Genomic DNA, 21,946 nt, shown 5'->3' on the forward strand with positions numbered 1-21,946 from the left:
AGTCCACAAGCAGAATATGGAAAGGACTTCAGAGCATCAAGGGACGCCTGGGTGGCTCAGTCGGTTAAGCACCCGACTTTGGCTCAGGTTATGATCTCACGGTTCGTGGGTTCGAGCCCCACGTCGGGCTCTGTGCTGACAGCTTGGAGCCTGGAGCCTGCTTCCGATTCTGTGTCTCGCACTCTCTCTGCCCCTGCCCCACCCTCCACTCAAATATGAATAAACATTAAAAAGACTCTAGATGAGCATCAAGTTGCCAAATCCCTCCTACCACAATCCTGATGAGGAATGTGGGGAGGGTCTTGAAATTGGGGGAATAGTAGGAAGTATTGTACAAGGGGGAAGGAGATCCTTGGAAGTGACAGATGTCCTGAACAAGTACATCCGCCTCTGAGAAGGTGTGGGGTGTCACATTGCCTGCCTGGCGAGCAGCTCTTTGGCGTCCCTAGGAAAAGGGCATCGTGCAAGCCTGCACCCAGGTTGGTCCTGGCCTCTCGGAGCTGCCCTGCTGGCTAGATACTGTGACTCCAGCTGTAGCCAGGAGTAGAACGAGAGCTTAGTGTTTTTTCTTCAGTGGATAAAACCGAGCTCATTCACAGACATTGAAAGAACCTGCCACTGTTATTGATTCAGAATAAAATCCTCTCTTATTTATTTATTTATTTATTTATGTTAACGTTTATTCATTTTTGAGAGACAGAGAGAGACAGAGCGTGAGCAGGGGAGGGGCAGAGAGAGAGGGAGACACAGGATCCGAAACAGGCTCCAGGCTCCGAGCCGTCAGCACAGAGCCCGACTCGGGGCTCGAACCCATGAACCGTGAGATGGTGACCTGAGCCGAAGTCGGATGCTGAACTGACTGAGCCACTCAGGCGTCCCAGAATAAAATCCTTTTAAAAGGAGACTCTGGAAAGACTTTGAGCTGAGAAGGATCCCAGCTTGGGATGTTGTCGATGGACGAGTGGTCGCAGCTCCAGAACTGAGCTCCAAAGGCCTGCAACTCTCCAAACCCTGCTAACTCACTCTGGTGGTGTTCTTTTTTCAGTGGAATATTTTCAGTGTTCGGACTGTCCTACTTGTCCTTTTCCTTCCCTGGAAGCTCTTCTCTGTCTCCTTTGCCATCCCACCCTCCTTCCCCCGTCCCTAAAGGATGAAGTCATTCAGCTTGGCCCCGTAGCTTCCTCTCTCTCCTACTTTCTGGTGACCTCATGCGGGTCTGCAGCCTCAACTGGAAGGCAGTTAGTTCTGCACAGAAGGCCCCGCATTTACATCTGCAGCCATCTCTCTGAGCTCCAGGCTCCGACCTCCACCTCCCTGTGAGTCTCCAAGTTTCCCGGGCCCCAGACTTGGCAGTTACCCTTAGAGATTCTCTTTTTCCACTGTGATCTCTAGGCCCAAGCCATTTCTGCTGTTCCACCATCAAAATGAATCCCACGTCAAAAACCCATCGCTCTGTGTCTCCTGCCAGGGTCCCGGCCAAGCCGCTCTCACCTCTTGTCCAATGAGTGCAACAGCATAGTAACTGGTGTCCTTGTTTTCATTGTTTCCACTCTTCCTCACTTCCGACGCTCTGGACCCTACCTTCAGGAACGTGTTACGTGAAATAATTTTTTTTCAAATACAGAGAAGTGTACTTCTGTCCGAGCCCTCCATCGGCTTCCCATTGCAATCAGAACCAAAGCTAAATCGTTCTTCACGGTCTGTGGACTCTGCCTTCTGCCTTCCTGGCCACCCTCTACCTCCCTCCTGGCCTCCTGCACAGCCTCCTTGACTCTCTACAGGACATACTCGTCAGAAAGGCCCTCCCGGCCCAGCAAGTCTGCATGTCCTTTTTCTTTCAGCTCTCAGATCGCAAGTGTCCATTGCCAAGAAGGCTCAGTTGACCTCTCTCTCTGGTGTATCCAGTCCCCCTCCCCCCGCCCCCACCACTTGTTCCGTTTTCATTGATTTCATTTGTCAACATAAGAGATTATCTTCTTGATTTATTTTTGTATTAGTTAATTATCTGTTTCCCGGTGAAATATAAGATCTGTCAGCACGGAATCCGTGTCTGTCTCATTCACTGCTTTGTCTGGCACAGGGTTCCAAGTGCATTTGACAACTGCACAGGTGAAAGAATGAATGAACGGATGGATGGTTGAACGAAGTACAATTGTAGAGCAGGGCGATCTCTGAAAACCTACCCCGCACCTGAAACGCCCAGGCACGTCCACGGCTGCCATTTGTTTCTTCATTAAAGGGAGAAGTGGTCCCTTTAGTAGAGCTTTTCCTTTCGCGGTGCTGGTGTGACAGATCCAGAGAGGGGTGCCTCGGTGCCACAAAGTCTGTTGACAGATTGGAGGGGGCTTAGAGAAGAATATGGGATGAAAGGACCAAAGAGATTGATTTATGAGCTGAATTAAACCTGCGGAATGCATGCCTAGAGGACTGCAAAACACGGGCAGGAAATACTGTACAAAATTTGGAACATGTACAGAGGTAGGACAGAGATGAATTATTTAGCTCCGTGCGCATATTTGTAATTAGCAGACAGAGGACGAATGGAGCCTTGGCTGTTAGGCCCCAGGAGCTGCCTTCCCCAGGACGGTCACGGTGGTCCTTTTACTGATGGACAGAAAAAGCTACCAAAGGCAAACGTGGGAATTGGGGATTGCTACTTCCAGCATTTTCCTAATGAGGCCAATACTCCGAAAATCTTTGAAAGAGCAGAGGAGCATTCTGGAAAAGTGTCATCACTTTTTATGTTTACTCAAACTCCCTATCCATCTTCTGGCTTGGACTCAGAATTCAGTCGAGGTGGTCCCAAGTTCAGGTTAAACAGATTTTCAGGGAATGAAGTGGGAATGGTGGCTTCTCACACCTTCTACTGTGTATGTCCTACTGCTGCTGTGACAGATCACTCAGCATTTAGCAACTTCAACAACACAAATGTATTCGCTTAAAGTTCTGTGGGGTGGAAATATGACACAAGTCTCACTGGGTACAATCCGTGGGTCAGCCCGCTGTGCTCCTTCCCGGAGCTCTAGAGAAGAATCCGTTTCCTCGCTTTCTGTGGCTGCCAGAAGCCTCCCACGTTCCTGGCCTGGTGGCCCTTCTTCCATCGTCAAAGCCAACAAGGATGTACTCTCTATGCCTTCCTTCAGTGGCCGCGTCCTCCTCTAACTCGTCTTCTCTCTCCCCTTCCACTGGGAAGGACCTTGGTGGTTACAGCGGGCTTATCTGGAGAATCCAGGATAAACGTCCCTTTTACCGGAGAGCCGATGTGTGTCTTGATTCCGTCTGCGACCCTCACTCTGCTTTGCCGCATCGCATAACACATTCACAAGATCTGGGGATTGGGACGTGGGCATCTTTGCTGTTGGTGGCGGGGCATTATTCTGCTGACAACATCGAATGAGGGCATCTGTGGAGATGTCGGGGGCCGTGCTGAGGCACAAAGAGGTCCTTCCTGAGCTTCACGCCTCTGGTTCTGAGCACTCGGGCTCTCCCGGTGATCAGGTTCACTTTTAAACCCGTATCGAGGACACATTAGTACCGTCGGCCAGTCAGGATCCCAAGGAGAAACAAAGGCATGCTCTCTGACCTGCCGAGTCCTACCAGGAGCCTGGGGCAGGATGGCCTGGGACACGTGAGGGCATAGAGAGGAGGAGACAGCAGACATTGACATGCAGAGTTTAGAAATGAAGACGTGGAGAGGCAGGAAATTTGCGTCTGTGGCTCATGGTCAATAACCAGTGAGTTGTGGAGCTGGGTCAGAACCAGGCGTTGAATTCTAGTGCTTTATTCGCCACGTTCTACCTCATTAGCCATGACATGCGTCCCCTTAGCCGACTACCATAACACAGGGAAGGACACTGAGAGGGGACGGGAAGAGCTGTTCCCCTGAGGCAAACAGAAAGATGCCGAGCGAAAGCCAATAACAGGGGCACAAAATGAAGAAACAGTGAATGTGTGAGAAAGATCACTTCTGGGGAGCTACAATATTTGCAAAGTAGGTGGTGACAAACAGAGGCCAAGGGCAAACGGAATGCTCACGTTCCCAATGTGGTGGCCGCGGCCAAGGACACAAACGATGGTGAGAAAGGAAATTGGTTCCACAGCTTTGTGGGGCAGCTGCTAGCCCAGGCGTTGGCTGATGCGCTTTGTGGCTCTGAGCCTTCGTGTTCATGGCCAAGGACTCAGGATGGCCGGTGGCTTAGCCCCAAAGAAGGGACTCCTTTCCCTCAAACAGACCTGAGCCGCGGCCTTGACTTAGATCCTGAGTTACACCTGTGTGGGGATTCAGAACACACACACACACACACACACACACACACACACACACTGAGCTGGTAGCCACTTAAGAATTGCTCGTGATGATTTGGGATTCTAACATATTTACATTTCTTTAAATGGATTTAAAGCTCCTCCCCAAACCTCCTCCAACCACACAGTGTTAATAAAATTTCATCCTACTACTAGTTAACGATCGGTTTTGATCGAAAAGCTCTAAATAATGCTCCGTAATGGTGTCATTCATTGTGACCCTACCTGCTGTCGTTTGTCTGGGCACATGGACCTCTAGATCCTGGATCTCACCTTGTATCTTGGTAAAATCAGAACCTAAGTTCTAATTTTTAAAAACCTTGTACTTTTGTAATGGATGTCGAATAAAAAATTTCCACATTACATATCTGCAAGGCAACATTTAAAACTTGGTGGAGGCGGGGCGCCTGGGTGGCTCAGTCGGTTGAGCTTCAGCTCAGGTCATGATCTCATGGTTGGTGGGTTCGAGCCCCGCGTCGGGCTCCATGCTGACAGCTCAGAACCTGAAGCTGTTTTGGATTCCGCGGCTCCCTCTCTCTCTGCCCCTCGCCTGCTCGTGCTCTCTCTCTCTCTCTCTCTCAAAAATAAACATTAAAAACAATTAAAACTTTGTGGAGATGCTGCCCTCTTCCAGCTCAGACTGCAATTCCATAACGAAAAGAAAATGTCATGTTCCTTCAGCAACAATGATCTTTCTGTGCGTTTTGTGTTCTTGAGCCTCTTTGTTTACATTGAAAGTGTTTCTAATAAGCTGTGTTTCATATGAATATGCGAAAGGATCAGTCCAGCTTATCTTCTGAATTAAAGTTCTATATATGTGTTCTCCCTGCTACTCTATGAGGCAATTTCAGCATTTTCTTAGAGTGATCAATAAAATGAAATTTTAAAAAGAGAAAAAAATTACAAAGACGTCTCTGTTCAGCTGCCGTAGGCAGATGACTTTTCTTATATAAAGAGAACATTCCTGGAAGTGGATTTCATTAATTTCAAACAGCAAATACATGTAGTTTTTAAAAGGGGGGAAAAAAATAACATTACCCACCTAAGCCAACAACACTACAGCGTGGGATTCTTTATAAAATCATAAATCTAGTTACTTCAGTGAGCATCACAAGCATAATATAAGGTGCTATTGCTACTTATGTTATAAAAGGGTGCATACATTAGCGTGCATGGGGATTGTCTGAGACTCTACCCTGCATGACATCTGCTTCCTTTTAACAACGACAACAAAAACGAAACGAAACAAAACCACGTTCATTGTACCTTAAGATTTCAAAAGAATAAAATGCAAAACTGGATTATGTTTCAAGGTGAAAGTCCTCTGTTGACTAAGGATGCTTGCATTTTCATTGCAACTGTGGTTCTTGGTCTCTTTTTGGTAAACTTTTTGCCATCACAAGCTGAGGCGTGGATATATTTATAGTTCAGTTTCATTTAACTATGTTCATTTGTAATGATCTGTGACAGATTTATACGATCGTAGATTCTTGGTGTCACTGTTGGATTATTTATATTTCTATAAATTAAGGCCAGTATTATCAAAGATGGCCCCTGACAGTACGATGCAGTGGTTGGAAATAACATTTAATATTTCCTGAGCCCTGATGAATTCTCTCTGGATTGCATCCTGGTGTAGACTAAGAAATCATTGTCTTTGCTGGAAAAAAGGAGGTCTTGAATAATAATAATAATAAGCCACTAATGAAAGACAAAAATTTCAGGACTATTTGTAGACACTGGTTTTTAATCTTCCTAATGATAGCCCTGACGATAAATAGATGAGAGGGATAATACATAGCTGATAACACCAACGGACCAGGCTCCTCTCCCTCCTCATTGCGGGCGATTAGCCTCTAGGATAGATTCACATCATGCATTTTAAATCTTCCTTTTATCTCTGTGTTGGAGGATGATGTCTCTACCAAGCCCTTTTTAAGCAAGAGTTTTATGACAGATGGGGCAGATGAGAACCTTTCTCTCCCTGGCACCAATAAAACAATCAAAGTTAATTGGTGACTTCAGCATAAAACAGTTTATTTGTGGCTGTAGAATACTGCAAATTAATAATCAGATAGAGAGGACGGGGGCAGAAAAGATGAAAGGAAAATGGGGGCCTCAGACTGCTTTTAAAAATCTCTTTATAGAGCCAACCTGGTTGCACAAGCTGGACACAGCAGGGCTGGGGTCCTGGCTTTGCCCCATCCTGGCTGTGTGACCTCTGTCCAGTTGTCCAATCTCATTGAGCTTCGACTTTTATGTCTGTGATACTGGGCTGCATTTGTCACAGAATTTCAGGAGTTAAATGCAACAAATTAAATTAACGTGGATTAATCTAAGATTTCTAAAATGGGTAAATTTGCCAGTCATCTGTCCAGCATATGGAAACAGAATGAGCATTTATTATGGGAGAGCTAGAATATCCGACAGTGAAACGATTGGATTTACCAGCCTGGAAACTGGAGTGTGTGCTGTCAGGAACGCGATCCTGTCTCAAGAAAGCAATCTCTACATTACCAGCCGTTTTAATTTCCCATTCGGATTAAGCTACTTGAGCGATGGTTCATTTATAGTCAACAACACTCTCTGGTGTAAGTGTGGAAAATACCTCAACTTCATAAATTAAAAAAAAAAACAAAACAAAACCCTGAGTTTCCGCATTTGGTATTTATCGAAGTGCCATAAACCATTAAGCACATTTAAACGTAAAAAAACAAATACAGGAGGGAACTAGCCCAGGACTTTGGTGTTAGGTTTGACTGCGTCCTAATCCCAGCTGTACCTTTCCCGAAAATGCTAGCTTGTTTTTTCAAGCCGTGGTCTCCTATGTAACAAAAGGGGAGCAGGGATGCCTACTGATGTCGTCTGCAGGCTGGATGGACGGCGGGCACGGAGCCAGCTCGGCGATGGCAGCCAATCTCCTGGGGCTTCCCCTTCCACCAGACCGTGGCCCGTGTCTGGTCCTCACCCGGCCCCAGACATGGTCCCAGACGTGTCACTGAGGCAGTATTCCTGAGCTCAGTACGAAGGGCAGCCCTGGGAGGGGGGGTGTCCGGGAGAGATTTGGACTCGGGAATCAGAGGGACTGGAATCCGTGTTGGAACATTCTAGTTATGGCAAACTGGAGCCATCCGTTGAGGCTCGAGACTCCTCGTTTTGAAATGGAAGGCCTGGGGGCCCCTCAGGTGGCGCCACATCGCCCCAGAAACTTCTGGCAACGGTAGGAACCGCTTATACTCAGTGGTTTCATTCAGTGAACCCAGGTTCGGAGGATTAAACTCTCTTGAGCGATAGCCCCTGTGGTTATTTCTCGTTCATCTGTAAATATGAAGTTGATTTCAACCTTCTGTACGCTCGTGGCAGGATACAACGTCCCTCTGTCTTTGGTTGTGGATGAGAGCCTGCTAGCGTTTAACCCGCTGGGATGTATCTGGCCGGCAGAGATTGCTAGAAAAGAGCAGAAGATTACCAGAACACTTGCATTCAAGGCTGAGCTTTAGAAGGGGAGATTAATCAGAGGTTAAAAGGGACATCATATATATCGTTTTAGTAATTTCATTCCGCTGTAGGTGGCCGATCACCGTGTAATGTTTCTGCCCCCAAATGGATTCTCGTAGAAGCTGAATTTGCGGCATCATTGTGCTCGGGGCCACCCGCGTCTTGTGGGGTAACTGGAAATGCAAGGGCTCAGCGGGCTTGCGTTTAGTGAAGGCCTGGGGGCAACCCATCTGGTTCGCACCCGTCTTGGTTAAAAATATGACCTCGCCAAAAGATGTGTGAGATAGTCCGTGTCAGGCCACTGGGGAAGACTGGGAAGATCACCCGAGATCTAGCGTATGGTGTTGAGATGATCCAGATGAACTAAACCTGATCGCCACCGCCCCCCCCCCCCCCCCCCCCCCCCCCCGCCACTGGATACCCTTGATCACTCAGTGTGTCTGACATGCCAGTCCCGTCCTCACCAGGCATCCTGCTCCTGGGGCTGTTCACCGAGGGTACTGTGGCTCTCGCTGGCGTACCTGTCCTACTCTTCCTCCTCTGCTGTCCCCTTCTCGTTCAGGACCCTGATCTCTGCAGCTCCTGCTCTGACCATCGTTGGTCAGTACTTGATCTTTCCTGGGTCTGAAACCCCACCTGACCACCCGGCTCCTGCTTGGTTGGTCCCTGGATTAATGAACTGGGGCCCTCATCTTCCAACTCCCGACGTGGGCTTCCCCTACCCAGCCAAGGGCGGCGGGTGGTAGGAAGTACGTCTGGAGCAGGTGGAGTGTGAATGGACGTGACCTTGTCTTCACTAAGCCATCCCTTAATTAACACGGTGGCCACCACCTTCCATGTTGGCTTTCTGAGCATGGGTTTCCCAAGCTGACCTCACGGAAGCTTTCCAGCTGTGCTCACCTGCGAGGATTTTGTTCCTGGTTTGGGGTCTATTTCCATCAACAAAGCCGTTCGGGAAGACTGAAAGGAAAAGGAACTTTTATAATATTGTAAATCTACCCAGTTCCCATCTCCGTTTTGTAAGTCTGTTCACAATACCTTATCTACTATTTTCTTTGGCTAGGTTCGGAGTTACAGATTGGGGAAAAAATCTGAACAAAATTATGACTTTAAGTCAATTATACGGTTTTTGTTTTTGTTTTTGTTTTTTTGCACATGATTTAAGTACTTCATTTTTGCCTTGCTTCTTTTTATTTGATAGTTTTCTTAAGAGTGAAGAGTCAAATAAGATCGAAGAACTCTCCCCTTAGGAGAGATATGCTGCGTGAGATCACCTGAGCGGCCTGGGAACTAACCGGCTTCGCGGAACCCTGCTCCACGGCGGGCGCCTGCCCAGGGAGAGGGCACGTGAAGGGCAGTGAACGCTCTGAAGTTACGTGTTGTGGGAATGCGATCTCTCACCCCAGGGGTCAATTCCATAGCAGAATTTCAGAACAAATTATGATCCTTGAAGTTTACAAACCACTAATCTGAAACCGGGGTCTCACAGGAGAGGGCTCTGGGACTCAGGAGTGTTAAGATCCAGGGGTGAATGAGCATCAACGTGGGATCAAAGAATACGGTGTATGTGACACTGACCACGAGCTTCTATGTCTCGAGGAAAGATTTGTGAACCATTTGGTAGTCTTAAACCCCATTTAGATGTAAGAAATCTGGGGGCCAAAGGTCGCATAACAGGACCCCTGCTTTCTAACTGTTGCAGCCAATGCTTTTCCTGCTTATTTAAAAAATTTCTTTTTTTTAATGTTTATTCATTTTTGAGAGAGGGAGACAGAGAACATGAGCGGGTGAAGGGCAGAGAGAGAGGGAGACACAGAACTTGAAGCGGGCTCCAGGCTCCGAGCTGTCAGCACAGAACCCGACGTGGGGCTCGAACCCATGAACCTTGAGATCACGACCTGAGCCGAAGTCGGAGGCTTAACGACCGAGTCACCCAGGAGCCCCTCCCTGCTACTTTAATTGGCTCCCATCTCCCGAGGAACTCGTATGGCTCACTTCATTAGAGAGATCGGAGACAGGGTTCTGGCACACTAACACTCTTTAACATGTGTTTTTTGTCCTTATCTTATTGACTCAACCTGCAGATACATCTGCCAGAAATGTCCAATTGCTCCTTTGTCTGAAGAAGATTTTATATTGATCTTAATCTAATTAGCTGGTTTGAACTATGGTTTGTGTCAGGATTTCTGTCTTGATCTAATTAGCTACTGTAGTCGAAGCAGCATGGAGTTGAAGTCATAATTGCTGGTGTGCAGAAGGCTCTCCTGTCAGGGTCTATGTGCCGGATGGAGACATTTCTAAACACTGCAGACCACTGACGGCTTAAATACGTCTGCTCAGTTGGCTCCAAATTCTTCTAGAAATGTCATTGGACTCGGAGCCAGAAATATCCATGAGCTCAAACCTCGGCTCCTCATTTTCGAGCTGTGTGACCTTAGGCAAGTTCGCTTAATCTCTTTAAGCCTCATTTTCCTTATCGGCAAACTAGGCAGGGCTCCCAGGATTAAGGGACCAGACAGCTAGCCAGGTAGCCGTGTACAGATTCCTACGGAACTAGCTTAGTTCCTGGCACGTGGCAGGTCAAAGCTTCTGGTTCCCTCCTCGCACATCTTCCTGCAAGTCTGGCTGAGATTTTCTCTGCCCTGCATGATTCCCCATTTCCTTCTAACCCTCCCTCCCTCTCTCCCTCCCTCTTTCCCTCCCTCCCTCCTGCCTTCCTTCCTTCCTTCCCTCCTACCTCCTTCCTGTCCTCCTCCCTCCCTCTCTCCCTTCCTTCCTCCCTTCCTTCCTTCCTTCCTTCCTTCCCTTCCCTTCCTTCCCTCCTCCCTCCCTCCTTCCTGTCCTCCTCCCTTCCTTTCTTCTTCCTTCCTTCCTGCCTTCTTCCGCTTTTCAACCGCACACAGGATTCCCTGAAACCTATTCCCCGAACAAGATCGGAGAAAGACAAACAGCATTCGGCATGTGGTACCATTTAGGAGGAGGGTCAAAGTAGATGAGGCGCCGATCTGAGCAGAGTGAAAGCAAAGCCGGGGGATTGTCTAAAGCCTGGAATTTGGAGAAACACTAGAAAACATAAGGCCAACTTCAGGTGAACACGTGAATTTCAGTCGGTGGAGCAAACTTGGGCAGGACCTGCCGGGGCTGACACAAAGCGGGTCGAGGGCGGGGAGCCCAGCACCTTCCCCCAGGGACTCAATCCAGACTGTGGAGAATTTTAGTGACTTGTAACTTTACAGATCGCAGAGTGATTCCTTATTTGCCATCGTACACGGTGAGCATTTTGACTACATTCATTTTCTTTTTTCCTCTCCTACTATTTCGGCCTAGACCATCCAGCCCTATGGTTAATTAATGGTTAGTGCTGCCCTTTGAAACTCAGATGAATCTTCCTGTAGGATGCATCTATAGAAGTACACCAAACTTTCCTTCTTTCTTGCTTTCTTTTCTTTCTTTCTTTCTTTCTTTCTTTCTTTCTTTCTTTCTTTCTTCTTTTTTCTTTCTTTCTTTCTCTCTTTCTCTTTCTTTCTCTCTCTCTCTCTCTTTTTTCTTTCTTTCTTCTTTCTTTCTTTCTCTCTCTCTTTCTTTCTTTCTTTCTTTCTTTTTCTCTCTCTTCTTTCTTTCTTTCTTTCTCTCTTTCTTTCTTTCCCGTATACTGTTTTCTCATCAGCTCTTGAAAAGAGAAAGTTGGCATTTCTTTTCCAGCTTCAAAGACTGGTTTTGAGCTGTGGTTGACTTTTGCATGGAATCCTGAAGGTTCTGCACCTACGAGAACAACACCATGATGTTGTCGAACAGCAGTTTTGAAATCTAGCAAGTTCTGTTAACAGCCTCTGTGGCTACTGCATCGTCACGAAACCTCCTTCATTGGGAAAGCCTGCTCACCTCCTTCTGGGGATGCAGGAGCCTATTAATTATATTAATTTTGAGGAAATATAAGTGTTACTGCTCAAGATCGTAATTAGGACAGATGTAACCACTCCCATCCTTACCCTAAGATGAAAACCATAAGGGACTCTTAAATACGGAGAACAAACTGAGGGTTGATGGGGGAAGGGAGGGTCGGGGGGAGGGGAAAATGGGTGATGGGCATTGAGGAGGGCACTTGTTGGGATGAGCATGTAAGCAATGAATCATGGGAATCTACTCCCGAAGCCAAGAGCACGCTGTATACGCTGTATGTTAGCTAACTGGACCATAAATTATATTCAGAAATAAAAAAAAAAAGGAAAATATCTTCGGTGTCGTGGACGAGATGAGATACCATCAGTTGCTAACAACACAAGCAAAGGTATGGAAATTGACAGTTAAGCAAGGGTAACCGCTTTGCACACTTGAACTAACTTCCGAAATCTTCAGACCTGGCAAAGTCGTAGAACTAAAATCAAAGAGAAGTAAAAAAGAAAACGAAGATAAGCACAGGTGTTCCAACACGCAGATCAGTCTTCTTTTCAGCAGTCTGCGTTATTTCTGTCGTGCCTACGTGCTGCCCGAATAGGCTCATGTGACATCTTCCGAAAGCCTTAACACCGCAAAGTCAGCAGGGAGTGAAATTTTGGAGGGCGGCGCAGTGGACGGGCCTCAAAGTACCCGCGTGCCTTGGCGATCACCACCGTTGGTCCCCCTCTGTGTTGACGCCTTGTCTCCGGGACGTCGCAGACCTGCCAACACATCAGAATCCAGGGGCCATCAAATTACATAGGAGGTTAGGTCAAGATGGCAGAAAGTTCACATGGCCGGACTCCCTTCCCCCCCTAGACCTTTAGAAATGACAAGTGTGCGTTGAAAGCAGAACATGTTAGTGTTAGTGAATTGGGAAGCGTGGTCCCTGTTTTGGGATTGCCCGAGAGTTTGAAGAACCCCAGAATCTAGGCAAGAGAGGGGAGTGGATTCGCAGAGAAACAGAGGCAGAGAGCCGGTCTGGGCAAGTGCTCAGGGGCTCAGTGCTAGCTCCTGGGAGGCTGAGTCCTTTTTACCGCGTGTGTCCCTTATTGGTTTCCGAGCCCCACGTCCTGTACCTCCTGGGAGGCGCTGCTGCGGGCACGTCTTCACAACTGGCACAGAGCTGGGCTGAGCACCAGGCTCAGTCCTGTCTCCCCAGAAACTAACTTTACATGTTTCCCCCAGGTCATCGTAGGTCTGAAAAGGAAGAGGCATGAGTCTGTACTTCCTAAGTACTTCCTAAGCTTGTCTCCCGGCATTGGCCCTTGGGACTTGGTGTGGGCGATGTCCCTTGGAATCCAGGAGCTAATCGGGGAGCGGGATCCAGAGCGCCCGCCGCGGTGGCGTTGATCTTACTGACTCTACAACAGGTATCATCGTAAGCTTCCCAGTTTTGCAGACGAGCTGATATGGCCCTTTGAGCTTTGCAAAATGTGCTTCTGGCTGCTTTTCATCTGCGCTTCTCCAGAATGTGCCGCGCGGCTGGCAACGTGCTGACCGGACACAAAGCGACTGCAGCCGGTCGAAGCCTGGTCTGCTCCCAACGGCGTGGGCTGGGAGTCCCACAGACCCTTCAATACCAGGGGAGCCCCTCGCCCGCACCCCCGGGGCTCCCCCCACGCCTGCCCTTCTCTCTCTTCTGCACCGCAGCGTTCAAGGCTCTGCAGCCCGGCTGCCATCAGGCCATCGGCCTCGTCTCTCTCAGCCGTCTCTTCAACCAGTTTGCAAACTCCGTTCTGGCCTTCGCTAAGCCCCTTCCTCCTTTCCTGTCCACCATGACCTTGGATCAGATCACGGCTCTTCTCAGACCATCTGAGAGATTGTTTACTGTTTTCCGGCTTTTCTTCTTCTTGCCCCAGAAACGAGCCCCTCAAGCTGCATCCCCGGTAACCTTTCTAAAACGCACATTGCCTTAGAATCAGGCAGCGGCCTCCTCTTGCCCTCAGGATGAAGTCTCAGGCTTGGTCCTGTCCCTCGCAGCAGGCCTACGTCAAGCTTTATGCTTGAATGAATATTAAATCGTGGCTTCCCGCACACGCACACACACGCGCACACAAATCCATGCCCCTCTATCTTGTGTGTTGTTCCCTTTATGTGGATTCCCCACCACCTCCCCCCGACTGTGTTAGTATTCGGAGTCTGTTTCTTCCTTTGAGACTCAAAGTAGCTGTTCTCTCCTCCAGGAAGCCCTCCCTGAACCCAGGTGGGCAGACAGTCCCTCGTCTGAGTTTCTGTAGCACCGTGTTTATTTATTCACGTAACATTTGCCGTTTTATACAGGAATTATTTGTTGATGCCTTTCTGTGCTCTGGTGTACTATGAGCTCCCCACCGGCCGGGCTGCATTCCAGATATTTTGGAGTTTCCAGAACCTGTTATAAAAACTTTTGAAAAAATGTTTATTCATTTTTGAGAGAGAGAAAGAGAGAGAGACAGAGGCAGAGAGAGAGGGGGACAGAGACCCAAAGCGGGCCATGCACTGGGAGCCTGATGCGGGTCTCGAACTCATGAACCGTGAGATCATGATCATGACAGGAGATGAAGTCAGATGCTTAAGTGAATGAGCCACCCAGGCACCCCCAGAAGTAAACTTTTTAAAGCCTAGGTCTTCCGCCTGGACACATCTTCTTTTATGATGAGGGAGGTTACAAAGCGAAGTAGCATTTCTTGCCGGAAATATTTCCCTTGACTTTCACACAATTCTGTGAACTAGAAGGATCGGTTTCCTGAGCATCCAGGAGCAAATACGGGGATTCGAGCTCCACCCACGGCCAGACTCCGGGCCGCGTCCCTGACACCCACCATCATCAGGAACACTCGGTATTAATCAGTGATACTCAGGACAACCCGAGGAGCTCGTTGCTCTTTGTGCAGATGAGGGCACTGAGACACAGCCTCCTAGGCCACCAAACGTGTGGGCGTCAGCACGGGGGTCTCCCGCGGCTCTCCTGACCCCGGGACCTACACCCTTGACCTTGCCAATACTTGTATTTCACTGCATTGCTCTCTCGGGCTGCGTGTTTGGGGAAAGTCCCTAGCAAGATCACGCACGTGACCAGAGCCAGGGAGTGTGATTACGTTTGTGTTACTGCGTGAATGCTCAGCCGAATGAGAGACGTGTGGCAACGGACGAGAAGCCGGCCAGCAAGGGGAAGACGCATCCTTCCACTCAGCCCCCACAGGATCGTTTCCCAGGGAGTGGGGAAGCTGGCTCACCAATAGGACGCCGGCCCTTCCCGCTGATGAATTCCTCCTGGAGGCAATAAATAATCTTTCCGGGCCGTGCTGATGATACTTGGAGCATGTGGCACGTCATTATGCGTATTGCCACTAGCCTCCAAGTGCTGGGGTGGAAAGTGATGTCTAATTCCATTAATCAGCGTTCTGCCGCTGTCTGTGCTCTGGTGTCATTTATTATTTGAGTTGGGTTCGCACTGAGGAAAAGACATCTTTCCCAGAATCAGGAGGCGCGGAGCCGAAGGCCAGGTTGTGCCTGGAACTAGATCAGGGACAGAATGGAAAAAGTGTCTGTGACCTTTAGTTTAGAAACCGTTCAGGGTAGAAATCACTAACGTAGGCGGCAATGTGGAGAACCTACCAACACGAGACACGTGTCCCAGATCTCCAATGCAGTAGGCAGTGGTCGCCGATTCACTGGATACCTTCGAGGCGCCCTGTCCGGGCCACTGCGGAATAGCCTGCGAATGTTTCCCACGGACGCGTAAAGGGCAACAGTGGGAGTGGTCCAGCAGCAAGTCCCTTGGCCGGCCCTGGGGGTCTCAGTCACAGAGAAGTGCGTCTGTATTCATTTCCTCTCTGGACTCTCCTAACGGTCTTAAGACGCAGGACCCAGCCCCTGATCGCCTCTTCTCAGATTACGAGAGCGAAGCCCTAACGGTCGTTAAATTATTTGCCAAAACCCCAGAGAGGTGAGTGTTGGAGCCGTCTCGAGGAGCCGTGGCTTGTGTCTCTTCCCAGAGTTCCCTTTCTGGCTCCGTCGGGCCGCCTTGGACTTGGAATAAACCGTTCCCGGGTCATCGGAGGAGCGTGTCTTTGCGGGACACCGAGAGGTTCCTGACTCGTGGCGAAGCGCGTGGCACTCGCCCCCACGTGGGAGCGGCGCTTCTCCGGGGTCCCTCGTGAGCTTGTGGGACGGCCTGCCTGGAGCCGCAGGAGATGCCACCTTCTCGCGGGATGTGGGTCGCGGGCACGCCTGAAAGCAACTGTGCAGAGACCATGTCTCCTTCCAGGGGCTCGGGGAGCCCCACGCATCAACTCAAGGCATGGCAGCCAGGTGTGGGGCAAGGCACACAAAGACCGTGGCCAGTCACGTTGGGTTAGAACTGCGGGCCGTGCTCTCAAAAGCCTGCCGCAAGAAACACGTGGAAAGTGCCACCAGCCAGAAGCTGGGGAAGCCAGGGCTGCTTTCTGAGCCCGCGGACCCCCTCTGGGTATGAAGCCTGCACAAGCGTGTGCCTCCCACCCTTTGCAGTCATTGCTTTAGGGTTCACGAGGAAGGAAGTCCACAAGGTCCACAAAGGCACTTGGAAAAGAGAAACTGATGATACAGATGTAAAAATAGATTAAACGTACATGTGAACACAAGGGAACTCGTAATATTTGTTCAGAAGAAAGAAGGGAGGGCGCCTGGTTGGCTCAGTCCGTTGAGCGTCTGACTTGGGCTCAGGTCGTGATCTCACAGCTCGTGAGTTCGAGCCCCGCACTGGGCTCGCTGCTGTCAGTGTAGAGCCTACTTCGGACCCTCTGTCTCCCTCTCTCTTCCCCTTCCCCGCTTGTGCTCTCTCTCTCTCCTCTCTCTCTCTGTCTCTGTCTCTCAAAAATAAAAATAAGCATTAAAAAAAAAGAAGAAATAAAGGAAATATGAGGTGAAAGGGTAGTATTTGTTCAAAGTCTAAGCTATTACAATTTTTTTGGTAAGCTTCATCTTTATCTTTTCAAATATTGGGCACAGCGGCACCTGGGTGGCTCAGTCGGTTAAGCGTCTGACTTCAGCTCAGGTCATGATCTCACAGTCTTGGGTTTGAGCCCCGCGTCAGGCTCTGTGCTGACAGCTCGGAGCCCGGAGCCCGCTTCGGATTCTGTGTCTCCCTCTCTCTCTGCCGCTCCCAGCCTCATGTATCTCTCTCTCTCTTAAAAATAAAATAAACATGAAAAAAAGTAAAATAAAATATTGGGCACAAAAGTCTCTTGATTCTGAACGTTTGATTTTCCCACCAGTAACTATTGGCAACAGAATTGTTGTTTTGTTGTTTTGTTTTGCACACCTCTATAGGACTCTGTAAAATCTGAACGCCCTTAGGCAAGGACTGCAGAAAACAGCTATCTTATGAGTGCCTGGGAGGGGGAGACGGGGGGTGGGGGGCAGGGCAACAACACACACTTTGGCTAATTATTGTTAACATGACTTTATTTGTACTGATATTACGGTAAGATTTTGCATTTAAAAAATGTATATGTGTATATAAGTACATACATGGAGATATGTGCGTATGCATGTGTATGATTGTAATATATATAGTTGTAGATGCTCTTGTGTGTATGCATACACATGCATGCATGCACATACTTACATTATACATACCCATGCATGAAGTGTGCATAGGTATATACGTGTTTTGGGGTTGATTTATTGTGATTGTGTTTTTAAATTTTTTCGATGTTTGTTTATTTTTGAGAAAGACAGAGAGAGATACAAAGCATGAGTGGGGAGGAGCAGAGAGAGAGGGAGACACAGAACCCGAAGCAGGCTCCAGGCTCTGAGCCATCAGCACAGGCCCCGATGCGGGGCTTGAACCCACGAGCCGTGAGATCGTGACCTGAGCCGAAGTCAGACACTCAACCGACCGAGCCACCCAGGAGCCCCCTGTATTGTGTTTTTTAAACTTAATATTTCCAATAAATATTTTCCCAGCATCGTGAAAAATTTAAAAACATTTAAATGACCTATTATAATAGGTTTTTACTCCTGTCACCTTATTTTATGCTGACGTTTACGCATTCGTACTCTTTTATTCTATCTTTGCTTAATAAACTACGTTTCGATGGCTTCACCTTATTTTCTAATAGAGAAGATTTACCTATCAATTGATATGCTGCTTGTAGCTATATTTAACTTTCTCGAAAAGATTTTAAAGTTGTATTCTTGTTATTAGTAGAGCTCAAAATGAAGTTCTCTCTGGAATTCCCTAGTGATGCGATAGGAACTGGACAACCCTGGCTTCCTCCTTCCATTTGTAAGCTCGCCTAATGGGCTGGTGTTTTGAACTCAGGTGAATAACTAGGAATCACTGTTCGCATATATTTCATAAGAATAAATCCTGCAGTTACTTTTATCACCAGATCCTAGACTCTCAGGTTTAAATTTGTTTTCAGGGCTCCTAGGGATTCTTACCATTTTACGTTTCCATTTCGAAGTCCTTAATTTGTGATTGAAACACGTCTTTAAGCAACTTTAAAGAATGGGGTAGTTAGTACTGGGGCGCCTGGGTGGCTCAGTTGGCTAAGCGTCCAACCCTGACTCATGCCATGATCTCGTGGTTTGTGGGTCCGAGCCCCACATTGGGCTCTGTGCTGACAGCTCGGAGCCTGGAGCCTGCTTTCAGATTCTGTGTCTCCCTCTTTCTCTGCCCCTCCCCTGCTGGCACTCTGTCTCTCTCTCTCTCTCTCAAAAATAAACAAACATTTTAAAAAATTAAAAAAAAAAATGGCCTTGCTGTAAAGGATGGGGGTCAGGGGCAGGGATGCCACGACAGGCCCGTGTGGAGGGCAGCTGGGGAGGATCAAGTGGTTGGGGAGCAGGGGCAGAGGCGGGGACACGTCAGGAAGCCTCCAGAGGAGAGGGAATGGGTCCTTGTGATTTCCCAGCCAGGAGCTGGTCAGCCCTGCTGTAACGTCTCAAAGAGAGTTAAGGACACGGCCACTAAAGATAAAATGTGGGCTGTCTTACAGGGCCATGCGGCACCTTCAGAAGCTGTCCCCCAGCAGCCCCTCACACAAGCCAGAAAGGATTTCCCCTCTGCTTTGTCGGGTGACCTTGTGGCAGCCTGGCCAAGAGCAGGGTGATGAGGGCACGTGCAGCCGTGAATTATCTGGGCTGGAAGCAGCCGCATACAAGGCCACACCAGGCCATAAATCAGCTTGGGTTGCTAAGGTTACTCTCTCTTCTCCGGCGCCCACTGTACCCTTTCCGGAGAGGCCCCTCATGGAGCAGCGTGCAGCCCTTCTGGAAGGTGTCCTTGCCATGGCCCCGGCTGCTGAGCCTACGGAGCCTGCAAATGGTGCCCGTCCACACCCTGGGAAAGGGCCCTGCAGGGAGCCCATGTGGCCGCTCTGCGGGCCTGTGGCTATGCCGTGCCTTGTCCTGCTGCCCTGGTGACAGGTCACTTGCTTTGGGATGATCGTAGCACAGACTCTTTTCCTGAGAGCTGAGTGCTGTTCCCCTGCTGGTGGGGGCATAGGTTGGTCTAAAGCTTTTAACAAGATGTATTACATTGCTACGGCTGCCATCATGAAACACCACAGGCTTGGTGCTTGAAACAATGAAAATGGGTTTCTTCACAGTCCTGGAGACGGAAGTCTAAGAACTAGGGGCTCTGCTCATGTATCTCTCCTTGGTTTGCAAATGGCTGCCTTCTTGCTATGTCCTCACATGGTCTCCCCTCTGTGGGTGTTTGTCCTAATCACTTAAAAAAATTTTTTTTAATATTTATTTATTCTTGAGAGAGAGAGAGAGAGAGAGAGAGAGCACAAGCAGGAGAGAGGCAGAGAGACGGAGGGAGACACAGAATCCGAAACAGGCTCCAGGCTCTGAGCTGTCAGACGGGGCTTGAACCCATGAACCGCGAGATCACGGCCAGAGCCAAAGTCGGCTGCTTAACCGACCGAGCCACCCAGGTGCCCTTGTCCTAATCTCTTCTTATAAGGACGCTAGTCAGATTACATTAGGACCCACCCTAATGACCTCGCTTTGCATTGGGGGTTGGGGCTTTAACATATCAACGTATGGGGACGCGATGGAACGAATAACAGCAACTATGCAAAGTTTTAACTACATTCATAACTTTGGACCAAGCAAGCTTACTTCTGGAAATTCCCTTTATGGATAAATCTGAGATGTAGGTAGAGCTTTAGGCACAAAGGCTTCAATGGAAATGTTATTTGCTTTACTATAATGGAAGGTTTACCAGCATTCTAGTGGGGCAGCTCATCTTGACAAAACAGTCACTTTCAGGAGCTCCTTCCTTCAGAAGGGAAAGACGAGGGAGACAAGGTGGCGAAGTATGTTGGGGAAAGCACGTGGAGTTGCAGCAGCTCTGTGAGGGCAGATTTTGAACGGAGAACATTCTAGAGACGTTATTTAGGAAGTCGTGCTCTGCAATGTCCTATAGAAATATGCTGCTGTACTCTTAGACGAAACCCTCCCTAACAATCCGTAGTATCGTTTGAGACTTTGGTCAACGGACTGAGAGCTTTGGTCCGTGAACATCAGCTGAAATTGACCCTAAGGTGGTTCAGCCTTTTAAAATCTACATTACTAATGTGGAAAGATGAAAAAAAAAAAAAAAAACCAAACAACTAAATGCCCCAAATGTGCCACCGTTAAGAAAAATAGATCATTATAGTACCTGCATTTAAAACATTTATTAAAAATGACGTTTAGAAACTTCCCGTTGCCGGTTCCACGTATAAGAAGGTAGGAAGTTGCTACTTCGGCCCAACAGTAAGTAAAAAGTTGAACGGGCTGAAAAATCCACAACTCTTGGTTCATAAGAGACGGGAGCACACGGGGCGAACTACGGATTCCAACACCGGAGAGAGAGACAAGTGCAGGGAGTCCTGGCTTAATGGCATAGACGCCCAGGAGCAGAAGCCGTGTTGGGAACCAGTGCAAGGGAGGAAAACTTGACCTGTGATGGACAAGCTTGTGGAGGCTCAGCGTGGACAACTCTGAGAGCTAAAAAACTCCAGGGGGACCCGGTTGAGTGTGGGGTGGGGGCACAATAGTGTGAGACTTAACCTCTAGGAGCTTGACCAGATTCCCACACTAAATACTGGAGAAAAATGTCTCCGTCTTCCGGCAGAGAAAGGGGAGGAGGTGCTCTTGTGAATACGCTAGAGCCCTCCGTTCTTCCCCAAAACGTCCAGCCTTCGGGGGAAGCTGGTCAACCGCAGCTTAATCTGCAGGACCCGACTGACCTGGGGAAGGGAAATAGCCAACTCCAGCCCCCGCTCGCCATCATGTCCCACCTAAAGGGGGAAGAAAAAATGAGAAGCATTTGTGACGTTTACATTCCGAGGACAAAAGATCAGTCAAGGTGTGAGATGCCACTGACCCCCTACCAGGATGGCCAAGGCTCGAACACTGGCAACACCAAATGCTGGTGAGGATGTGGGGTAACGGGAATCGTCACACACTGGCGGGAGAGCAGAAGGCACAGCCGCGTGGGAAGAGAGTTTTGGTGGTTTCTTATAAAAGTACACATACCCTTGCCTTATGATCCAGCAGTCATGCTCTTTGGCACTTACCCCCAGGAGCTGAAAACTCAGGTCCACACAAAAACCAGCACACCAACGTTTATAGCAGCTGTGTTCACAATGGCCCAAACTTGGGAGGAACCAAGATGTCCATCAGTAGGTGAAAAGAGGAATCAACTGGGGTCCATCCAGACAACGGAATATTATTTACCAGTAAAAAGAAATGAGCTATCAAGCTCTGAAAAGACATGGAGTATCCTTAAATGCATGTCACTAAGTGAAAGAACCCACCCTGAAAGGGCTGTCTACACTGTATGATTCCAGCTGTATAACTGCCTGGGACAGGCAAAGAAAATGGAGAGAGTCAAAGGGTCAGGGATCGTTGAAGGGCATTTGGAGAGATAAATAGGCTGAGGACAGAGGATTTTTCGGGGTGTGAACATACTCTATGATATTATAATGGTGGCTACATGTCCTTATATGTTTGTCCAGGTCTTCAAAATGTACAACACCAAGAGTGAGCCCTAAGGTAGACAATAGACTTTGGATGATTATGATGTCACAGTGGGGGTTCTCGGTCAGTAAAGAATGTTCCATTCTGGTGAGTGATGTTGACGGTGAGGGAGAGGTTGTGCATGTGTAGGGATGAGGGGCGGTTCTTAGGGCATATCTATACCTTCCTGTCAATATTGTTGTAAACCTAAAACTGC

The 21,946-nt window shown here is 48.5% G+C and overlaps 1 long non-coding RNA gene across 1 annotated transcript; it reads right to left on the reverse strand.

Annotated features, from left to right (window-relative positions):
• Positions 1–6,957: 6,957 nt before the first annotated feature.
• Positions 6,958–15,781, reverse strand: LOC122237084. Its single transcript, XR_006215295.1, has 3 exons — positions 15,340–15,781; positions 8,704–8,763; positions 6,958–7,752 (listed from the first exon to the last, which is right to left on the reverse strand). It is a non-coding gene; the product is annotated as an uncharacterized LOC122237084 (long non-coding RNA).
• Positions 15,782–21,946: the final 6,165 nt, after the last annotated feature.

This window comes from Panthera tigris, chromosome A3, assembly GCF_018350195.1.
Source record: "Panthera tigris isolate Pti1 chromosome A3, P.tigris_Pti1_mat1.1, whole genome shotgun sequence".
Taxonomy (NCBI): domain Eukaryota; kingdom Metazoa; phylum Chordata; class Mammalia; order Carnivora; family Felidae; genus Panthera; species Panthera tigris.